Source organism: Sipha flava, unplaced genomic scaffold (assembly GCF_003268045.1).
Source record: "Sipha flava isolate LNK unplaced genomic scaffold, YSA_version1 134_pilon_pilon, whole genome shotgun sequence".
Taxonomy (NCBI): domain Eukaryota; kingdom Metazoa; phylum Arthropoda; class Insecta; order Hemiptera; family Aphididae; genus Sipha; species Sipha flava.
In genome coordinates, this window is record NW_020271760.1 from 800666 (window position 1) to 808194 (window position 7529).

General features: G+C 29.6%; 1 non-coding gene across 1 annotated transcript; it reads right to left on the reverse strand.

Moving 5' to 3' along the window:
- Nucleotides 1-6952: 6952 nt before the first annotated feature.
- Nucleotides 6953-7046, reverse strand: Trnay-gua. The gene is made up of 2 exons: nucleotides 7010-7046; nucleotides 6953-6988 (listed from the first exon to the last, which is right to left on the reverse strand). It is a non-coding gene; the product is annotated as a tRNA-Tyr (tRNA).
- Nucleotides 7047-7529: the final 483 nt, after the last annotated feature.

Genomic DNA, 7529 nt, shown 5'->3' on the forward strand with positions numbered 1-7529 from the left:
ACAATGTTCGTAACCAAACTCCTTTTTACATTCCAACACAATTTTCTTCTTTCAGCCACAATCACCCAATGCACAGGATGCTTAGATTGGCCAATCAACTGTGATTCTACCTACCATTATTTAATCTTAAGTTTATTTTCTACTATTTTATTTCTGTTATTTTACAAACTCAATGTTATTTTATTATACCTACCATACCTATGTAAAAAGCCGTTCGGCGTTAAATTCTATAATAAATAATAATAAATATAACTAACATATTGTATAAGAAAATAATAACTTTAGAAATAGGCAACCAAGGTAACTCAATGACTATATGTTTGATGTTTTCATTGACTTTGTTTCATCTTACAATCTTACATTTTCTTACGAGAAAGCTTTTGTTTATCAGTTTTGATTTTTTTGTATAAAAGAACCCTGTCGACTCAGTGTACGGCAACGTTCTATTATACATTCACCGATTGCACATTGGTATTACATTTATCATCAAAAGTGTAAACATTAAGATAGGATCATGCATTTTGGTAATCATTATTGGAATTCCGATAACTTGGTCCGTTCAACTCAAAACCGTAAGTATCGTATCGTAGTAATAGTGTTATTTTCCCATGGCATGTACTGTTAAGTGATTTTTAAGTGGTATTATATTAAAAATTTTCTTTTACAATTATAATAATTTCATCTGTATAGAAAACTTTAAATAATAAATCATTTACTGTTTTTCTGATGATGTTACTGTTACTGGGACGGAGTTAACTTCGGTTCCAGTACAGTTATCAAGCTTATTGACCAACGATACTCCAAGAAGAACACCAAGACGTCCACTGTTTTTACCAATGTCCCGACAAGGTCTAAATGCTTTTTTTTACATCATTCTGTATATATTAGCTTTATAATTGATATATTTATATATTCCTAAACACTTTTATACAGATTAATCTTAGTTATTTGATTGTAAAAAAACAATTCTACCTTAATTAAGAAAAAAAAAATATAATATAACTATAATAAATTTTTTATCGTTATTTATTGAAATTCTTACTGAACTAATTTATATCGTTTTACAGACGACGAAGAAACTTTTTCTACAACGGTCACTGGAAACGCACAGAGTTCTCCAAGAATTAGACCAAGACGTCCATTATCAACACTAATATATCGATTAGATCCGAGTACTGTTTTTACATTTTACATATATTTATTTAGAGTAACATTATACTCAACGTACAAGTAGTTTATTCCCAATGATTTTTGCCCGCATGATTCTTTCATTTTTTTAACATAAAATTTATGAAAAAAAAAATGAAGAAAAACACCCATAACTCAAGTGTATTAAAAATTATAATTTAGCTATTATTTGTCATTATACAGATAATAGACAGACTGTTCCAATACCAATCAATGAAATGGAATCAACTTCAGGTCGAGTTAATTTAGCGAGTTCAACAGCTAACAGTGCATCAAGAACTAGACCAAGACGTCCACAATTTCCAACAATTCCTCTATTAGGTCAGATTGCTGCTTTTAAATTTTTATATCGTTCTGTATAGAGTACTTTTTTACTCGGCACATATTATTCCAAATTATTTTTACATAATTTAATCTTATTAATTTGTTATCGTTTTCAAATAAAAATGTTTATATTAGTTATAAATATATATACATATCTATAATTCGTTTTATATTGAAAATTCTAATTTTATTATCAATTATCTTTCTGTAGATGACGAAGAGATTATCCCTGCACCTATCAGAATGGACTTAACTTCAATTCAATTGACTAACATCACTCCAAGAAACAGACCAAGACGTCCTATATTCCCTCATTTGGTAGAGTTGAGGTATAGTCTTATATTTCTAATTATTTAATTATACTGTTTTAATGACATATTCTGTAGATCTCAAAACAATACTGAAGTTGAAGCTCAACATTTGAGTAGTTCAATAGGTAATATTTATTTGTTTCGTTAATAAATATCTGCTAATTTAAATTAACATTATTTAAAAATAATTTTAGTTTGATTTAATGTTTATTTAAAAATTATACTTTTGTTCAATGATACAAATTCTGAAGAGACCGTCCCAGATATCATACCAACAGAAAGAGCACATATACATAAAGAAGTTAATGATCTGCAGATTAAACGTAGACCACAATCGACAATAGAAAATGATAGAAAAAATCAAATAGACCAATTTATTAGAAACATCGAATCAGAACTACGATGTAATATTTGTTTTGATATTTTTACTAAGGTAATATTTTAATTATTATTTATTAGTCTTTGTTACAATTATTAGTGTCTTAGAACTTAAAAGAACTCCAGAACTTAACTTAGAACTGTAAAAAAATATTAAATAAAAATTTAACATAAAATATTTTCTTGATTTCCAAGTAGTGCGTGAATGTATTGATTTGATGATTTTGGTTTTATTTTTTAATTTAAAATTTACTCAAATATCTTTATAAATATTTTCTCAGTCAATATATTGACTTTGAGGAAATATTAGTGCTGTAAAAAATTATGCATCTTTAATTTCACGCAAGAATTATTATAACACCTATTTTAATTGGTAGGTATTGAAATGCTTTTCTGAGCTAATTTATTATGTTAAACATATCAATAATATATTGACTAGACGATTAAAACAAATCGCTTACCTAGTACATAGAATCATTAAATTGCATTCATCGAAATATTGCAGATACATAAGATAATTTTTTTTTTCCGCAGCCAACTGTTCTGAACTGTTCACATATGTTTTGCCGCCAATGTATCGAAACTTGGACCAACAGCATTAACAAATGTCCATTATGTCGAACGTTTGTAACAAATAAGACGTATTGTCTTCCATTAGACACATTTTTAAATAAAATAAGTCCCTGTTTATCCCTGACGAAATAAGTGTAAGACGTGAATAACTGAAACAAACAAACCAAACAATGAGTAATATTTAATTTTTATGGAAATATAATGTACACGTACAACGGAACAGCATAGTTAACTTTATTTTTCTTTATTTTTTCTAGATGATACGATTAATATAAGCATAAAAGAAAATAATGGAAATAATATGATGCACCGAATTGGATTGATGTGAAGATACCTAGAGGAATAATACGCCGTAAAAAAAAAAAAAAATAAATCTAATGCAAATTTCAATGATGCAATTTAATCAGTTCTTCAGTAAAAAAGAGAATGCTTTCTTTCTTTTTTGTAGCACTCTGGGTTTCTCAACACCCGTTTGCCCTATCATAAAATTGCAGTATTTTTTTTTTTTTAAATTGTAAATATGTTTATGATTTTCCATTTTTTATTCTGATGCAGTTAAAGCATATTTTTTATGTTTTGTTTTAAAAATACTTATTCAATATAAATTGAGATCTATTTTGAAATCATTTCTATAACTCCTATATTTATTGTATATGGTTTTTTTTTCTTTCAATAAATATTATATTATATTTGTTAATTTGTTGTTATTTATTAGAAATACAATACATCATAAGATATTCACATACTTATATTGATACGTCAGTTATTTTTAAAAGAATATTTACCATCTGTATATGTTATTAATACAATAAGTATATTTTTATAAATGTGGGTAATGACATGTATGCTTGATAGAAGGGAGTGTCCAATGATACTACTTTAAATCTCATGATCCAAGTTAGCTAGTTTTTTAATAGATCTTTAGGCCATTGACGTTTCAAACGACGTAATGAATTGATTGGGTTTGATATGGATTGGAGGTTGGAGATAAAAGGGTTTGGGTTATTTATTTATGACTGAGTGTAATTTTTTGTAGTATTAAGAGGCTAGTTCGGAAAAAGTTTGAATTTTTAGGTCGTAATGTAGGAACTAATTGCTGACAAACCATGGGGTGCCAGTTATAATTCGTAAGTTTATCGATTTAAATGATTGGAGTCTATTAATGTTGGAGTTTTTAGCTGTTCCCCATATTGGTATCTCGTACATCATGGCTGGTCTTATGACTTGTTTGTAAATTAGAATTTTTGTTCTCAGTGGAAGTTTGGAATGTAAAATGTTTTTCAGGGTATGAAGACGCAAGTTGAGGGATTTACGTTTAGTTTTTATATGATATGCCCAATTCAGTTTTTTGTCAAGATGTATGCCTAGATATTTAACGTTGTCTTGTTAAGATATTATAATATTATTAATCGATAAAGGATGACTGTTAACAGAGCGTAGAGTGAAAGTTATGTGACTAAATTTATCAGGGTTTCGTAGAGGAGGAAAATTATTTTTTTCCTTAAGTAAGTTTTTTGTCACCTTTTACAAGGATTTATTTGGGTTTATAAGTGATTTTATGTAGTTATGATAAGAGATTGAATTTTGTTCATGAAGAAGATTTTTTTAAATTAATAGTAAGTTGATTATAGATTGCTTTATCAGTCAGGAGATGAGTTCTTTGCCATCTGGTTCGAGTTCGACGTTTCTCAATAATTAAGTTACGTAAATGCTGTGGGAGTTTTCCATATTTGTTAGTGTTTGGTTCAGTAGGAGAAGAAAAACTTAGAGTGGAATTTTGAATGATGCTGGTGAGTGATTGAACGGCTGCATTTATTTCAGAATATTAGGTGGTTGATTTGCATGTTTTTGACAGGACTCTGAGGGATGTTGCTCCCCACAGCGGACACAGTTAGGGGAGTGATTACAGTAAGTTTTCGTATGGCCGTATTCTTGGCAGCGGAGGCATTGTACAATATAACGTTAAATTCGAGGTTCTTCAATTTTAATTTTTTAATAGCATAGAAATTTTATTTTAAATGTCTTTATTATTATCGGCCGGCTTAAGATCAATAAAGAATAAAGGAAGTAGGCGTTTGGTATTGTACTGAAGAACGTTAGTTATATTTCTAGCAATGCAACCATTAGAGAGCAATTCTTTTTTAATATTTTAAATACATGTTGTGTGATGTAGGTTTCTTACGACTATTCTGTAGACTCTTTTTTGTTTTGGCTGATAAGTATGGAATTAAGCTTTACTGATTTTAAGATATTTAATAAGATTTTTGTAAGATGTTGGAGTGCTGGTTGAGAGTTTGAGTCCAATAGCTGAACTTTTGCTGTAACAAACAGTATCAACAACCATCACAAACACCATGCTCATGGGTATAATATTTGCGAACCGGCTGCTCCATTAGCCCTTTTTTGCATATCGTACCAAAAATGGCAACTTAGTTTTTCTCAATTATTTCACTGAAAACTACCCGATTCCAAAACTTTATATATGGCCTAATTTAGCATAGAAATCCAAACAAATTTGAAACATGATACTTTCATCTAGGGATGACATTGTAAACGTAAGTTGAAAAATAAACGATCAAAAATATTATTGTTGTGCTGAGTGATAACTGCTCTTTAAACGTTATCACAATAACAATTGAGACAAAATATCCTCAAAGGTAGTATTTTTTTTCTTTAAGATCGGTAGTATCAAATTTTTATCATGATATTATTAAGAGCATTGTTGTGTAAGGATAATCCATTAATTATCTAGATAAGATAACAGTTAATTTATATTTAGTATATCTATATGTGATAAATAGATAATATTTAAAATATTTATCTAGATAAAAGATGAAAAATAAAAACAACATATTAAATATTTTAGAATCGAAGACAGCATAAATATGTTGATTTCCGTAGAACTTCGCGCAGAAGTTTCCCGTAAAATTTGAACATGCGAATTTCTGTCTAGAGCAGTTTAAACAAATAACCAACATTTCATATCCACTGATTGAAATTATTTAAAAAAATATTAATTAATTAAATTCACCATCTAATTGGTCATTTTTTTGTTTCGTCAATTGTTGTATTAATTTTAGACGATATCTGGATCGCGTTCGCGTTTGTATGGTCCAGAATTTTCGGTTTCAAATTAATTGTCCTCAACATTTCTTTTAAATAAAAAAAAAAGATTGTTAAAAATGTATCCATTTCCAATCAATGGCAAGTAAGGAACAAAAACAGCTATTATATTAAATATAATACTTATCAGCCATTAGCTGTATCAAATTTTGATACAGCTCTAATGGCTGAAAAGTAATCAGTATGCATGTAAAGTGAACAGGTAAAAATAGTGCTACAGCTGCTTCTTAAAGTGGATGGATGTGCGACGATAACATGTAAACTATTTATAGTTAAAAAAGTTTTTCCCAGTATTCAATTGTCATTGTCGATGCGAACCCTTGACAGCACATTTCATCGGGCCAATGTCCCATGCTCGACGTGGACCGTAGTTGTTATATTATCGTAATTATTTCATAAATATTATCATTGTTAACAATTAAAAATTACAATAATAATATTTTCGATCGTTCATTTTTCAACTTAGGACTACGATATTATATAAATTGCTCAGGGGAAAAAATACTGCCTTATACATTTTTTGTTTGGAATCCTATAGAATCAAGTACTTTTCAAAGTATTCCATGAATATGGAATGTAACATGTATACAATTTAATATCACTAGTGTCTGTAACATAAATTTGTTGGTTATTTTTATTAAATAGATTTGCAAATGCTTAAAGTTCGCTCGGGATACGACACGAGTATATCGATATAATAAAAACATATTTCGAGTGCATGTTTTTCCCAAATGGATAAATAAACATTGCAGTTCTTTTTGCAAAACCTTACTGGGACGTATAAAAAGTTTAAAACATCGGAGCACGGTGGTCGCATACGGCACAGATGTACAATCGGTGCTCGTAGTGCCGTGTTCCACGCAAACTAAACTTCAATCAACTCTTAGGGGCGGTTTTAACTTGAATTTTTTTTAAAATATTTTTCCCAGAACCCCAATGTTTTATTCTTTTTTTACAATAATGTTTTATTTTTAGGAAAAAAATAAAACAAATAAAATATCATGCATGGGTGGGCTGATAATATTTATTATTTTTTTTTGATCGGCAAAAATATTTCCTTCGGGCCGGATTTGAACCAGCGACCTATGGATATCTATGATATATATACACCACTACAGTCCACCGCTCTACCAACTGAGCTACCGAAGGATGCAAAACGTTTGGAACGTTTGTGCATTTAAACCAATTTATTTCGTTTTGTACTTTCACCCAGTTCGCGTCGGCCATTACGTACGGCGGCAGCAGCGCGCTCCCACGAACGTTATATTTGAAAGTGCGTATTTAATGTTCAGCGCGCTAACACCTAACCGACTACAACTACGGTAAAAAGACGACGACTGGTACGTATGTTGGCGGTCGGTCAAACTCAGGGGTGGATCTATGGGTAGGTTCAGGAGGTTAGCTGACCCACAGTTAATAGTTGTCGACAAAATTGGCCTCTTGAAGACTTCTCATATTTTTTAAATTAATTGGCCGAAGTTAATACCATGCCCCAGTTTCCATCCCTTCCCCTAAATAACGTTACTTGTTTAATTGTATAATACAGTAAATCACTTTTATACCACACATCATGTAATAGAATTACATATCATAGAATTTAATAAATGTTAATTTTTTCAATGATAAATAAAC